Raw genomic sequence first — 16200 nt, 5'->3', positions numbered from 1 at the left:
GGGTTCATCATGGAGCAATTCATTGCACAGGAAATTTAGAAGCTGCAGTGAGCCCAGTACATCACGGGAACATCCCTCCCCACCATTGGTAGTATCTACAGGAGGTGCTGCCTCAAGAAGGCAACATCGATCATCAAAGATCTCCATCCTATGGGCATGCCGTTTTCTCGCAGCGACCATCAGGCTGAAAGTACAGAGTATAAAACTAAGAGGAGTAGAATATAAAAGCAGGGATGTAATACTGAGGCTTTTTCAGACATTGGTCAGGTCACACTTGGAGTATTCTGATCAGCTTTGGGCCCCAAGAAAAAACGTGCTGACATTGGAAGGGGTTCAGAGGAGGACTATGAGAATAATCCTGGGAATAAAGGTATTAAAGTGTTGGCGCGTGGCCTAGTGTGCAAGGCATCAGACTAGTAACCAGAAGGTCACTGGTTCGAGCCTCAGCTGAGGCAGCGTGTTTGTGTCCTTGAGCAAGGCACTTAACAACACATTGCTCTGTGACGTCACCGGTGCCAAGCTGCATGGGTCCTAGTGCCCTTCCCTCAGACAACATCGGTGGCGTGGAGAGGGGAAGGCCTGCAGCTTGGGCAACTGCCGGTCTCCCATACAACCCTGCCCAGGCCTGCGCCCTGGAAACTCCAGGCGCAGATCCATGGTCTCTCGAGACCGACGGATGCCACCATTCAAAGGTATTAAAATATAAGAAGAGATTTTAAAATTTAACAATCTATCAGGCCCCCCAAAGGAACCTGCAGCACCTATTTAACACTAGCCTAAGCACAGGACAATTTACAGTGCAATGACCAGTTAACCTACTCACCGGTATGTCTTTGGACTGTGGGAAACGGGAACACCCAGAGAACATCCATGTGGTCATGGGGTGAATGTACAAACTTCTTCCAGACAGTGCTGGAATTGAACTCCCATCTCCGATGCCCCAAGCTGTGTTGGCTCTGAGCCTGTACTCGCTGGAGGTTGGAATGGGAAAGGGAGGGGAAATCTCATTGAAGCCTATGGAATATTAAAGGACTTACGTAGAGTGGATGTGGAGAGCTTGTTTCCAATAGTGGGAGGAGTCTAAGACCAGAGGGCACAGCCTCAGAATAAAGAGGCATCCATTTAACAGATTAGGGGGCTGAGTCATTGTTAAAGCAGAGATTGATAGGTTCTGGATTAGTCAGGGCATCAAAGGTTACGGGGAGAATAGGGTTGTGTGGGAAGATATATCATCCATGATTGAATGGTGGAGAAGGCTCAATGGGCAGAATGACCTAATTCTGCTCCTTTGTCATATCTTCTTAACAGATTCTTCCCTTCAGCCATTCAGTTCCTGAACCAATCTGCTCAACCTCAATCACTGCCTCAGTATAGCAACACTGACCACTTTGATCACAGTACGCTCAAATGTTTTAATTACGTTCGTTCTTGAAAGAAAGTGCATAATTTATGTTATTTCAAGTTATTTTAGTTAATGTTGTGTCTGTGAGGCTGAGTGCCCGCGATGCTGCTGCTACTAAGTTTTTCTTTAGGCCTGTGCCCATATACAGTGTGTGTGTGTGACATATACGACTATAAACTTGGCAAAACCTGAGATTGGCGCCAGACAGCTCAATCTCTAACGTTCCACGCACCTCACTGGGTCGGAATACTGCATGGACCATCCGCTTCTACACACCCAGGGCCGGAATAGGGCAGCAGCGAAAGGCAGAAAGGGATGGACAAAACCCTTTGAGAGGGCAGAAGTCAGAGGCTTTTTCCCAGGGCTGAAATGGTTGCCACAAGAGGACACAGGTTTAAGGTGCTGGGGAGTAGGTACAGAGACGTCAGGGGTAAATTTTTTAAGCGGTAAGTGGTGAGTGTGTGGAATGGGCTGCTGGCAACGGTGGTGGAGGCGGATACGATAGGGTCTTTTAAGAGACTTTTGGATAGGTACACAGAGCTTAGTAAAATAGAGGGCTATGGGTAAGCCTAGTAATTTCTAAGGTAGGGACATGTTCGGCACAACTTTGTGGGCTGAAAGGCCTGTATTGTGCTGTAGGTTTTCTATGTTTATTTCATTTGGACTTTGAGCAAATTTTATGTCACCACTTACAAATTTTTCCCACTTTCCCAATCCCCACCACCCACTTTTCCACTGCCCCCTCCCCAGAACTTCCCCCTCTCCCAATTCACACTACCCCACCTCCCACATCCCCACCCCAAACTCCCACTCCTCTCCCAATCCACACTGACCTCACGTCCCCAGAACAATCCCACATCCCACTCCCCCATCTCCCAATCCACACTACACTCATCTCCCACTCCCCCACCTCCTCAGAACAATCTCACACCCCCACTTCCCCCTCTCCCAATCCACACTACCCCCACCTCCCTGACACAATCCCACACCCCCCTCTCCCAATCCATACTGGCTACCACCTCCCCAAAATTATCCCACACCCCCACTCCCCCCTCTTGCAATCCACACTGCACCCACTTTCCACTTCTTTATTTAACAAACATATCCATCAATTTATCACAGTTTACAGCATTAAAGATTCCTGAGAGAGAACACCTTCCAAAATCTTACTCAGTAAGCTCGCTCTCCATTTTACTGAATAAACTCATAGAGCCCATAGTAATTAGATTAACAGATTGTCCACTTTATTGGATAAACATTCCTTTATTTCGTTGGCTGTACTTGTTTTATTATGTGAACACATAACCACTTTCATTGCATAAACATTTCCTATTGGATAAAGTTATACTGCGTTTTATTACTGAGCTCACCCTGCCCCGTCATTTCACATGAAAACAAACCCATTCTTTTGCTGATTGGACTCTCTCTCGTTGGATCTTGACGACGCACACACACATGCTGGGTTCAATCTCCCACGTTATTAAACAGTTTATTGACATTATTAAGTTTATTGACATCTGCTGCCCTGCCTCACTGAAGCTGCACATATGTCTGTTTGAACAATGAAAGATTTTATCATCACTGGGCTCCAGGGGTCAACTGTAAACTTGTCCAAGGGCCAATTGCAAATACTGGCTGGACTGAAGTGGGGAATTTTCTGAGAGTATCAGATCGAGATGAGTGTTTGTCATGAAGAGACAATCATGAGAAGCTGCCTCTGTACTGGAACCAATTTGGAAGCCTGTTCAAGATACCTTGCTTTTTGAAAAGAATTAATAAAGCATCGACTACTTTTATTTAGATACAGCACAGAACTGGCCTCTCCAGTCCACCGAGCCAAGCCGCCCATCAACCCACCGATTTAACCTCAGTTAGAGGACAATTTACAACGACCAATTAACCAGTATATCTTTGGACTGTGAGAAGAAACCAGAGGAACTGGAGAAATTGCATGTACACACCAGAAGAGCACACAAACTTTCTTATGGAGGATGCCAGAATTGTACTCCGATGTTCCAAGCTGCAACAGCGTCGTGCTAACTGCTACACTACTGTGGTGCATTAGTAGATGGGCTGAAGGGCCTGTTTCTGTGCCGTTCTACTCTATGACTCTAATCTTATTTAACAATAGATATGACCTTGCTAGCTGGTTCCTTAAAAATGATGCAGCAAGAATAGTTGCTGCTGATTTGATCCAGTGGGGAGTTTGCACGCTCTCTCTGTGATTCCATGAGTTTCCCGCCCCACAAAGGTGCAGGTCAGCCAGTTAATCATCTGTTGTACGTTGCTCCTATTGAGTGTGTGAGTGCTGGAAAATAGGAGGTGCTGATGGGAACGTAGGGAGAATGTTGGTCAGCAGTAAGCACGAAATGCTGAGGGCTGAATGGCCTGTTTCTGTGCCAGATTAATCAATGATTATATGTTGAGTTTCTAAAATACGTTCCGCACCGGGATAGTTAATGTCTATCCTACCGAGGAGACAGACAAAACTCAGTGGGTCAGACAGCATTTACGGAGGGAAGCAGACAGTTGGCATCTCAGGTTGAGGCGTTTCATTGTGGAAAGGATGTAGAAGAGGTTCATGAGGAAGCTGCCTGAATTACAGGGGTTTTAATTAAAAAAGGTGTTGGACAAACTTGGGTTGTAAAGGCCTATGGGTCGATTCTGCAATCTGGAGGTTGGAGGCCCAATCTCTGTAAGTCTCAGTGGCCGGGGCCAGGGTTTGGAGGCCCAGGTTGCAATTGGGATGGGGAACGTGGGATTCCAGGGAATATCATACCCAGGACTATAAGTGAGAAACGGGGAAAACCAGCGAGTGTGGCCATGCTTCCAGCACCCACAACTTAAGAACCAGTACGCTTCTGGAGTGTAGGGGGAAACCAGAGCACCAGGAGGAAACCCACATGGAAATGAACAAAATCCTTACAGAGCGTGGCGTGAACCGAACCCGGATTGCAAGTGTCAAGCAACTGCTGCGCTACTGCGGTGCCCACTTGTTGCACGTTACACAAAAGAGAAGCCAATGGAGGCCTTTCAGCCCTTTTTAACTGTGTTGCCACTGAATACGGTCACCTTCCTATCCTAAATCATAATCACAGTTATTCCTTAAACATTTAAAAAAAAGCTCTATCTGGAATATTTTCAGTGAAGTTTAATGAGTAGAGAATTCCAGAGGCTCACAAGTCCACAAAATAAAATAAAGCAATGGGTAGCTCCTTATTTCTAAACAGTGGCCCCCAGTTCCAGACTTGCACAGAGCCACCCTCCCTCAGTACTGCCTCTCCCAGAGCATGACCATTCCACATCTCTTTTCCAAAACTACAAGTTTATTCACACAAAAATACATGAAATACAAAAATCTATTCTTTACAAGACACTGAACAAATTCAAATTAAAATGATTATTACTGTCTATAAAAGTCAACTCCCTGCAGGGGTGGGGGGGGGGAGACACCATTCTGGAAATCCCCCATTGTACACATGATGACTACATACTTCCAGTTCAAAGACTCAGGGACACGAATGTAACCCTGGAAGTGGAGCACGCAGTCGGCCCCGGCTGTGCCCTCGACTGCCCGCCACCTGGACAAGTGAGTAGCCATCTGCCCAGCCCAGGAGCAAGCCCCCCCACCCCCCTCCATACTGGGAGCTTGTATATCCGGAGCACGGGGCTGAAGTATAACTAGAACTTGAGGAATAGTCCTTTCAGATACTCAAACAGGGGCTGCAAGCTCTCACACTCCATATAAATGTGGCACACTGACTCCTCATGCCCACAGAAAGTATAGGTGGACAGGGAGTCAGCGAACCAACTTAAAATCCCTTTATCACACTATGATCTATTTTCTTTGCTTGTTGATATCCCAGGTCCCATATGAATGCTTCATATTCATCAATCAGTTGTATTGTATCCTGCTGCTGTTTTATTTTCTATTAGCTCTATTTCACCTTCAAGTTTAATGCTCTGTACTTATCTAGAGTTCATATCTACATCTTTAGAAAATAGTTCTATTTGAATTAATTGCTTTAGCTTTACTAATGAAGGAGCATATAATTTCAAATCATCCATCAAGAGAAGGTGTGTCAAGGTAATTTGTTTGGTTGTCTCTGATTTGATACCCTAGTCTCATCTGAATCAGTAAGTTATTATTGTTTTTTGTATTTGCACAGTTCGTTGTCTTTTGCACACTGGCTGTTTATCCATCCTGTTGCGTGTAAGTCTTACATTGCTCTGTTTTGCTTCTTGGGTTTACTGTGTGTGCCCAGGAGCAAATGAAGCTCAGGGATGTGAATGGCACCCTCTCACAGAAACAGCACCACCCTCCACTGACAAAGGAGCACCCTGACTAGAAGTGACTAAACCCCAAACCCCATAAACTTGGGTCTGCTCCCACAGAGCAGCGCAGCTGAAGCTTGCCTCCTGCATGTAATGCCCCTGTTGGAGAAAGTGTGTCGACGGTATACGCCAGCGCGGAGTGTGCTCAGTGTACAGATATCGCTGCAGGGTCCCGAGGCAGACTGGGTACGTATGCACAACATTGACTGACCGCCCTCCACTATCAAAAGTCTCAGGACCACAGCAGAGACCCAGCGTCTCCTGCTGCCCCAGAAGTTCCACCAGCCTCTTCTGGGTTCTGGAAACAGGAGCTGTGAATGGGACCAAAGTGACCAGCTGGCACCAGATTATGGAGGCAACCAGCTGATTTGAGACCAGCGCCCTTCCCTGGTACAAAATTGCACACAGTCAGCCCCAACTGTTTCCCAGCCAGGCAGTGACTTTCATCTCTAAATTCTGCCAAGTCGCTGGCCAGGTCTCCTCAGTGGAGCTCAGCTAGGCTCCCAGACAGAGGTGGTGTGTGGTGCTCCAGGAAAAAGAGCTTGAACCCTCTGGCAGGGACTCCACCCACCACTGAATCACCAATAGACTGCCACACTCGTTGACTTTTGCAGAGGACACAGCCAAGAGAATCCGCTGCCAGTCTCACAACCTCTGTGATCACGAGAAGGATGTCATCGGCATGAGCTGAAGGGACGGCACTATGTCTGGTTTGTGAAGAACCAAACCCCTTCAGTCTCTTACAGAGGTGGCTCAAGAATGGTTCTACACAAACACGCCCTCTCAAAGCACAAGGACAGTTGTCAAGAACCTGTTGACTTTAACAAGGTGCTCTCCAACAATAGTGGCCCTTCGTCAGTACTACCCCTCTCACATTACAACCCTCCACTAGTACCTGTCGTGGTTACTTGAAATGACCTGGAGACACAGTCAATTCTTCGAGAAGTTTAAACCCTTATTTGCAAACAAAGGCTGAGGCAGTCAATGAACTTGTCACCGAAAGCCCCCCGAGCTCCGGTGTACAGCATTCTTTATAGTAATTTCTTATCTCAGTTACATTTCGGTTTTATCAGCATACCCAATCAATTTTTAGTTGCATATCATCTATACATTAACTAACCAATCGCTCTTGCCTAGTTCTCGGTGCGCCACCAGTATTTCTTTCCAGTTCACATCTTTGGCCTCATTCCTAGCCAAGGTTGTTTCTCAGTCAGCCTGCTTAACCTCCCTCACATTACATCTTCTGCTCGTACCATCCTGTCCGCCACCGTTATCTCTTAATAAACAAAGGCTGAGTATAATATATGGAATACATTTCAGCTAATTAGTGCTGCTAGCTAAACAGGTGTTCTTTAAGTATGTAGCTAAGCGAATACAAGGTATCTAGTAAAACAATACATAGCAAAATGTGTCTAGTAAAATAATACATAGTAATATTCAGTACATAGGAGCGATTACATAGTGTAGTAAATAGCTAGTATATAGTGGTTATATTTCAGGTATATATAGTGATTATGTCAGGTATATTTCTCAATATACCCTTCTCCCAAGGAGTGATCCTTCCTCAGCTCCACCCTCCCGAGGGGTGACCCTCCCTCAGTACCCCCCTCTGAAAGTGTGACCTTCCCTTTGTACCCCATTGCCAAGCTGTGGCCTTCCCTCAACATAGCCCTCCAAGGGGTAACCCTTCCTCAGTACCTCATTCCCCAAGGAGTGACCCTCCCTCAGTACTGTCCTCCAAAGGTGCGACTCTCCCTGTATTGTCCCTCCCAGTGGGACTCTCCCTCATTATCAGCCCTCTCTCCCTCAGTATCGCCCCGTTTTTTCTTTCTTTTCATAACACTCTGCACAGGGCCAAACAATGGCTTCACCGTCACGAAGACCCCTTCCACCGTTACTCCCGGTTCAGGGCCAGGGTCACCTCTCCAGCAGACCGCAGGTCGAAGATGATCTTCTTTCGGATCTCGCCAAACGTAACAATGCCCAGACTCCCAACAACAGTCACGGCCATGACCTTTAACTTCTTCTTTGTGCTACATGCTAAGGGAAATCACTTTGCCCGGCGTTTTTTGAGGTTAACTGTCTGAAAGGTGATGCTTCTCCTCCAGAAGCCCGTCCGGAGTGTCGAGGCCCCGCCATTTTGGATTGGCTGCCCGCCATGTTATAGCACTTCACAGTCAGAATTAAAACCGCCGCTGTATTAGGTTCAGTCACACCACTAATTCAGGGAGCAGTTCCAAGAAGGGAGAAAGGATAGGAGTCTCGTTCAGACTGGAAGGAAAGCCTGTGTGATGGGACACTTCAGCACTGATTTTCACACCGAGCCGCTCCGACACCCGTCCGTCCGCGCCGCAGTCCAAAGTGTCGCCGCAAAACTCCTCAACCAGTCGTGTCGGGCCGAGTACTCCAGGCGGGAGAGGGCCTACCGATGTCAAAAGGCTAGTAAATCCGTCCCAGCTCCCGTTAAAAATTGCAGAAGCGACATTAGCAGCCCGCCAACTTCTATCGCTGCCGCAGCCCGAGCGCAGACTCCACAAAAATGGAGAACAGTCGAAACGGCTGCAGTCCAATACCAAAGAGTACATTCCTCTGCCGGTCCCCGTCACTTGTTCTGCATTGACATCCGAAACAAACTCCAGCTTACAGGACGCACACAATACTGCCCCTCCGACAGCGCGACGCTCCCTCAGAGCAGCCCCTCCCACAGGGCGACGCTCCCTCAGAACCGCCCCTCCCACAGGGCGACGCTCCCTCAGAGCAGTCCCTCCCACAGGGCGACGCTACCTCAGGGCAGCCCCTCCGACAGCGCGACGCTCCCTCAGAGCCGCCCCTCCCACAGCGCGAGGCTCCCTCAGAGCCGCCCCTCCGACAGGGCGACGCTCCCTCAGAGCCGTCCCTCCGACAGGGCGACGTTCCCTCAGAGCCGTCCCTCCGACAGGGCGACGCTCCCTCAGAGCCGCCCCTCCCACATTGTGACGCTCCCTCAGAGCCACCCCTCCCACAGCGCGACGCTCCCTCAGAGCCGCCCCTCCCACATTGTGACGTTCCCTCAGAGCCGCCCCTCCGACAGGGCGATGTTCCCTCAGAGCCGTCCCTCCGACAGGGCGACGCTCCCTCAGAGCCGTCCCTCCGACAGGGCGACGTTCCCTCAGAGCCGTCCCTCCCACAGGGCCACGCTCCCTCAGAGCCGCCCCTCCCACAGCGCGACGCTCCCTCAGAGCCGTCCCTCCCACACGGCGACGTTCCCTCAGAGCCGTCCCTCCTACAGGGCGACGTTCCCTCAGAGCCGTCCCTCCCACAGCGCGACGCTCCCTCAGAGCCGCCCCTCCCACAGCGCGACGCTCCCTCAGAGCCGCCCCTCCCACAGCGCGACGTTCCCTCAGGGCCGCCCCTCCCACAGCGCGACTCTCCCTCAGAGCCGCCCCTCCGACAGGGCGACGCTCCCTCAGAGCTGCCCCTCCCACAGGGCGACGTTCCCTCAGAGCCGCCCCTCCGACAGGGCGACCTTCCCTCAGAGCCGCCCCTCCGACAGGGCGACGCTCCCTCAGAGCCGCCCCTCCGACAGGGCGACGCTCCCTCAGATCAGCCCCTCCGACAGGGCGACGTTCCCTCAGAGCAGCCCCTCCCACAGGGCGACGTTCCCTCAGAGCCGCCTCTCCGACAGGGCGACGCTCCCTCAGAGCAGCCCCTCCCACAGGGCGACGTTCCCTCAGAGCCGCCCCTCCGACAGCGCGACGTTCCCTCAGAGCAGCCCCTCCAACAGGGCGACGCTCCCTCAGAGCCGCCCCTCCCACAGGGCGACGCTCCCTCAGAGCCGCCCCTCCCACAGGGCGACGCTCCCTCAGAGCCGCCCCTCCCACAGGGCGACGTTCCCTCAGAGCAGCCCCTCCCACATTGTGACGCTCCCTCAGAGCCACCCCTCCCACAGCGCGACGCTCCCTCAGAGCCTCCCCTCCCACATTGTGACGTTCCCTCAGAGCCGCCCCTCCGACAGGGCGATGTTCCCTCAGAGCCGTCCCTCCGACAGGGCGACGCTCCCTCAGAGCCGTCCCTCCGACAGGGCGACGTTCCCTCAGAGCCGTCCCTCCCACAGGGCCACGCTCCCTCAGAGCCGCCCCTCCCACAGCGCGACGCTCCCTCAGAGCCGCCCCTCCTACAGGGCGACGTTCCCTCAGAGCCGTCCCTCCCACACGGCGACGCTCCCTCAGAGCCGCCCCTCCCACAGCGCGACGCTCCCTCAGAGCCGTCCCTCCCACACGGCGACGTTCCCTCAGAGCCGTCCCTCCTACAGGGCGACGTTCCCTCAGAGCCGTCCCTCCCACAGCGCGACGCTCCCTCAGAGCCGCCCCTCCCACAGCGCGACGCTCCCTCAGAGCCGCCCCTCCCACAGCGCGACGTTCCCTCAGGGCCGCCCCTCCCACAGCGCGACTCTCCCTCAGAGCCGCCCCTCCGACAGGGCGACGCTCCCTCAGAGCCGCCCCTCCCACAGGGCGACGTTCCCTCAGAGCCGCCCCTCACACAGGGCGACCTTCCCTCAGAGCCGCCCCTCCGACAGGGCGACGCTCCCTCAGAGCCGCCCCTCCGACAGGGCGACGCTCCCTCAGATCAGCCCCTCCGACAGGGCGACGTTCCCTCAGAGCAGCCCCTCCCACAGGGCGACGTTCCCTCAGAGCCGCCTCTCCGACAGGGCGACGCTCCCTCAGAGCAGCCCCTCCCACAGGGCGACGTTCCCTCAGAGCCGCCCCTCCGACAGCGCGACGTTCCCTCAGAGCAGCCCCTCCAACAGGGCGACGCTCCCTCAGAGCCGCCCCTCCCACAGGGCGACGCTCCCTCAGAGCCGCCCCTCCCACAGGGCGACGTTCCCTCAGAGCAGCCCCTCCGACAGGGCGACGCTCCCTCAGAGCCGCCCCTCCCACAGGGCGACGCTCCCTCAGAGCCGCCCCTCCCACAGGGCGACGTTCCCTCAGAGCAGCCCCTCCGACAGGGCGACGCTCCCTCAGAGCAGCCCCTCCGACAGGGCGACGCTCCCTCAGAGCCGCCCCTCCGACAGGGCGACGCTCCCTCAGAGCAGCCCCTCCGACAGCGCGACGTTCCCTCAGAGCCGCCCCTCCCACAGTGCGACGCTCCCTCAGAGCCGCCCCTCCGACAGGGCGACGCTCCCTCAGAGCCGCCCCTCCGACAGGGCGACGTTCCCACAGAGCAGCCCCTCCCACAGGGCGACGTTCCCTCAGAGCCGCCCCTCCCACAGCGCGACGTTCCCTCAGAGCCGTCCCTCCCACACGGCGACGTTCCCTCAGAGCCGTCCCTCCCACAGCGCGACGCTCCCTCAGAGCCGCCCCTCCCACAGCGCGACTCTCCCTCAGAGCCGCCCCTCCGACAGGGCGACGCTCCCTCAGAGCCGCCCCTCCCACAGGGCGACGTTCCCTCAGAGCCGCCCCTCACACAGGGCGACCTTCCCTCAGAGCCGCCCCTCCGACAGGGCGACGCTCCCTCAGAGCCGCCCCTCCGACAGGGCGACGCTCCCTCAGATCAGCCCCTCCGACAGGGCGACGTTCCCTCAGAGCAGCCCCTCCCACAGGGCGACGTTCCCTCAGAGCCGCCCCTCCGACAGGGCGACGCTCCCTCAGAGCAGCCCCTCCCACAGGGCGACGTTCCCTCAGAGCCGCCCCTCCGACAGCGCGACGTTCCCTCAGAGCAGCACCTCCGACAGGGCGACGCTCCCTCAGAGCAGCCCCTCCGACAGGGCGACGCTCCCTCAGAGCCGCCCCTCCGACAGGGCGACGCTCCCTCAGAGCCGCCCCTCTGACAGGGCGACGCTCCCTCAGAGCAGCCCCTCCGACAGCGCGACGTTCCCTCAGAGCCGCCCCTCCCACAGCGCGACGCTCCCTCAGAGCCAACCCTCCCACAGGGCGACGCTCCCTCAGAGCCGCCCCTCCTACAGGGCGACGTTCCCTCAGAGCCATCCCTCCCACACGGCGACGCTCCCTCAGAGCCGCCCCTCCCACAGCGCGACGCTCCCTCAGAGCCGTCCCTCCCACACGGCGACGTTCCCTCAGAGCCGTCCCTCCGACAGGGCGACGTTCCCTCAGAGCCGTCCCTCCGACAGGGCGACGCTCCCTCAGAGCCGCCCCTCCCACATTGTGACGCTCCCTCAGAGCCACCCCTCCCACAGCGCGACGCTCCGTCAGAGCCGCCCCTCCCACATTGTGACGTTCCCTCAGAGCCGCCCCTCCGACAGGGCGATGTTCCCTCAGAGCCGTCCCTCCGACAGGGCGACGCTCCCTCAGTGCCGTCCCTCCGACAGGGCGACGTTCCCTCAGAGCCGTCCCTCCCACAGGGCCACGCTCCCTCAGAGCCGCCCCTCCCACAGCGCGACGCTCCCTCAGAGCCGTCCCTCCCACACGGCGACGTTCCCTCAGAGCCGTCCCTCCTACAGGGCGACGTTCCCTCAGAGCCGTCCCTCCCACAGCGCGACGCTCCCTCAGAGCCGCCCCTCCCACAGCGCGACGCTCCCTCAGAGCCGCCCCTCCCACAGCGCGACGTTCCCTCAGGGCCGCCCCTCCCACAGCGCGACTCTCCCTCAGAGCCGCCCCTCCGACAGGGCGACGCTCCCTCAGAGCCGCCCCTCCCACAGGGCGACGTTCCCTCAGGGCCGCCCCTCCCACAGCGCGACCTTCCCTCAGAGCCGCCCCTCCGACAGGGCGACGCTCCCTCAGAGCCGCCCCTCCGACAGGGCGACGCTCCCTCAGATCAGCCCCTCCGACAGGGCGACGTTCCCTCAGAGCAGCCCCTCCCACAGGGCGACGTTCCCTCAGAGCCGCCTCTCCGACAGGGCGACGCTCCCTCAGAGCAGCCCCTCCCACAGGGCGACGTTCCCTCAGAGCCGCCCCTCCGACAGCGCGACGTTCCCTCAGAGCAGCCCCTCCAACAGGGCGACGCTCCCTCAGAGCCGCCCCTCCCACAGGGCGACGCTCCCTCAGAGCCGCCCCTCCCACAGGGCGACGCTCCCTCAGAGCCGCCCCTCCCACAGGGCGACGCTCCCTCAGAGCCGCCCCTCCCACAGGGCGACGTTCCCTCAGAGCAGCCCCTCCCACATTGTGACGCTCCCTCAGAGCCACCCCTCCCACAGCGCGACGCTCCCTCAGAGCCTCCCCTCCCACATTGTGACGTTCCCTCAGAGCCGCCCCTCCGACAGGGCGATGTTCCCTCAGAGCCGTCCCTCCGACAGGGCGACGCTCCCTCAGAGCCGTCCCTCCGACAGGGCGACGTTCCCTCAGAGCCGTCCCTCCCACAGGGCCACGCTCCCTCAGAGCCGCCCCTCCCACAGCGCGACGCTCCCTCAGAGCCGCCCCTCCTACAGGGCGACGTTCCCTCAGAGCCGTCCCTCCCACACGGCGACGCTCCCTCAGAGCCGCCCCTCCCACAGCGCGACGCTCCCTCAGAGCCGTCCCTCCCACACGGCGACGTTCCCTCAGAGCCGTCCCTCCTACAGGGCGACGTTCCCTCAGAGCCGTCCCTCCCACAGCGCGACGCTCCCTCAGAGCCGCCCCTCCCACAGCGCGACGCTCCCTCAGAGCCGCCCCTCCCACAGCGCGACGTTCCCTCAGGGCCGCCCCTCCCACAGCGCGACTCTCCCTCAGAGCCGCCCCTCCGACAGGGCGACGCTCCCTCAGAGCCGCCCCTCCCACAGGGCGACGTTCCCTCAGAGCCGCCCCTCACACAGGGCGACCTTCCCTCAGAGCCGCCCCTCCGACAGGGCGACGCTCCCTCAGAGCCGCCCCTCCGACAGGGCGACGTTCCCTCAGAGCCGCCCCTCCCACAGTGCGACGCTCCCTCAGAGCCGCCCCTCCCACAGGGCGACGTTCCCTCAGAGCAGCCCCTCCGACAGGGCGACGCTCCCTCAGAGCCGCCCCTCCCACAGGGCGACGCTCCCTCAGAGCCGCCCCTCCCACAGGGCGACGTTCCCTCAGAGCAGCCCCTCCGACAGGGCGACGCTCCCTCAGAGCAGCCCCTCCGACAGGGCGACGCTCCCTCAGAGCCGCCCCTCCCACAGGGCGACGTTCCCTCAGAGCAGCCCCTCCGACAGGGCGACGCTCCCTCAGAGCCGCCCCTCCCACAGGGCGACGCTCCCTCAGAGCCGCCCCTCCCACAGGGCGACGCTCCCTCAGAGCCGCCCCTCCCACAGGGCGACGTTCCCTCAGAGCAGCCCCTCCGACAGGGCGACGCTCCCTCAGAGCAGCCCCTCCGACAGGGCGACGCTCCCTCAGAGCCGCCCCTCCGACAGGGCGACGCTCCCTCAGAGCAGCCCCTCCGACAGCGCGACGTTCCCTCAGAGCCGCCCCTCCCACAGCGCGACGCTCCCTCAGAGCCGCCCCTCCGACAGGGCGACGCTCCCTCAGAGCCGCCCCTCCGACAGGGCGACGTTCCCACAGAGCAGCCCCTCCCACAGGGCGACGTTCCCTCAGAGCCGCCCCTCCCACAGCGCGACGTTCCCTCAGAGCCGTCCCTCCCACACGGCGACGTTCCCTCAGAGCCGTCCCTCCCACAGCGCGACGCTCCCTCAGAGCCGCCCCTCCCACAGCGCGACTCTCCCTCAGAGCCGCCCCTCCGACAGGGCGACGCTCCCTCAGAGCCGCCCCTCCCACAGGGCGACGTTCCCTCAGAGCCGCCCCTCACACAGGGCGACCTTCCCTCAGAGCCGCCCCTCCGACAGGGCGACGCTCCCTCAGAGCCGCCCCTCCGACAGGGCGACGCTCCCTCAGATCAGCCCCTCCGACAGGGCGACGTTCCCTCAGAGCAGCCCCTCCCACAGGGCGACGTTCCCTCAGAGCCGCCCCTCCGACAGGGCGACGCTCCCTCAGAGCAGCCCCTCCCACAGGGCGACGTTCCCTCAGAGCCGCCCCTCCGACAGCGCGACGTTCCCTCAGAGCAGCACCTCCGACAGGGCGACGCTCCCTCAGAGCAGCCCCTCCGACAGGGCGACGCTCCCTCAGAGCCGCCGCTCCCACAGGGCGACGTTCCCTCAGAGCCGCCCCTCACACAGGGCGACCTTCCCTCAGAGCCGCCCCTCCGACAGGGCGACCTTCCCTCAGAGCAGCCCCTCCCACAGGGCGACGTTCCCTCAGAGCCGCCCCTCCGACAGGGCGACGCTCCCTCAGAGCAGCCCCTCCCACAGGGCGACGTTCCCTCAGAGCCGCCCCTCCGACAGCGCGACGTTCCCTCAGAGCAGCCCCTCCGACAGGGCGACGCTCCCTCAGAGCAGCCCCTCCGACAGGGCGACGCTCCCTCAGAGCCGCCCCTCCGACAGGGCGACGCTCCCTCAGAGCCGCCCCTCCGACAGGGCGATGCTCCCTCAGAGCAGCCCCTCCGACAGCGCGACGTTCCCTCAGAGCCGCCCCTCCCACAGCGCGACGCTCCCTCAGAGCCGCCCCTCCGACAGGGCGACGCTCCCTCAGAGCCGCCCCTCCGACAGGGCGACGTTCCCTCAGAGCAGCCCCTCCTACAGGGCGACGTTCCCTCAGAGCCGCCCCTCCCACAGCGCGACGTTCCCTCAGAGCCGTCCCTCCCACACGGCGACGTTCCCTCAGAGCCGTCCCTCCCACAGCGCGACGCTCCCTCAGAGCCGCCCCTCCCACAGCGCGACGCTCCCTCAGAGCCGCCCCTCCCACAGCGCGACGTTCCCTCAGGGCCGCCCCTCCCACAGCGCGACTCTCCCTCAGAGCCGCCCCTCCGACAGGGCGACGCTCCCTCAGAGCCGCCCCTCCCACAGGGCGACGTTCCCTCAGAGCCGCCCCTCACACAGGGCGACCTTCCCTCAGAGCCGCCCCTCCGACAGGGCGACGCTCCCTCAGATCAGCCCCTCCGACAGGGCGACGTTCCTTCAGAGCAGCCCCTCCCACAGGGCGACGTTCCCTCAGAGCCGCCCCTCCGACAGGGCGACGCTCCCTCAGAGCAGCCCCTCCCACAGGGCGACGTTCCCTCAGAGCCCGCCCCTCCGACAGCGCGACGTTCCCTCAGAGCAGCCCCTCCGACAGGGCGACGCTCCCTCAGAGCAGCCCCTCCGACAGGGCGACGCTCCCTCAGAGCCGCCCCTCCGACAGGGCGACGCTCCCTCAGAGCCGCCCCTCCGACAGGGCGACGCTCCCTCAGAGCCGCCCCTCCGACAGGGCGACGTTCCCACAGAGCAGCCCCTCCCACAGGGCGACCTTCCCTCAGAGCCGCCCCTCCCACAGCGCGACGTTCCCTCAGAGCCGTCCCTCCCACACGGCGACGTTCCCTCAGAGCCGTCCCTCCCACAGCGCGACGCTCCCTCAGAGCCGCCCCTCCCACAGCGCGACTCTCCCTCAGAGCCGCCCCTCCGACAGGGCGACGCTCCCTCAGAGCCGCCCCTCCCACAGGGCGACGTTCCCTCAGAGCCGCCCCTCACACAGGGCGACCTTCCCTCAGAGCCGCCCCTCCCACAG

Source organism: Hemitrygon akajei, chromosome 2, assembly GCF_048418815.1.
Source record: "Hemitrygon akajei chromosome 2, sHemAka1.3, whole genome shotgun sequence".
NCBI lineage: Eukaryota > Metazoa > Chordata > Chondrichthyes > Myliobatiformes > Dasyatidae > Hemitrygon > Hemitrygon akajei.
Note: the sequence above shows the minus strand (reverse complement) of the source record.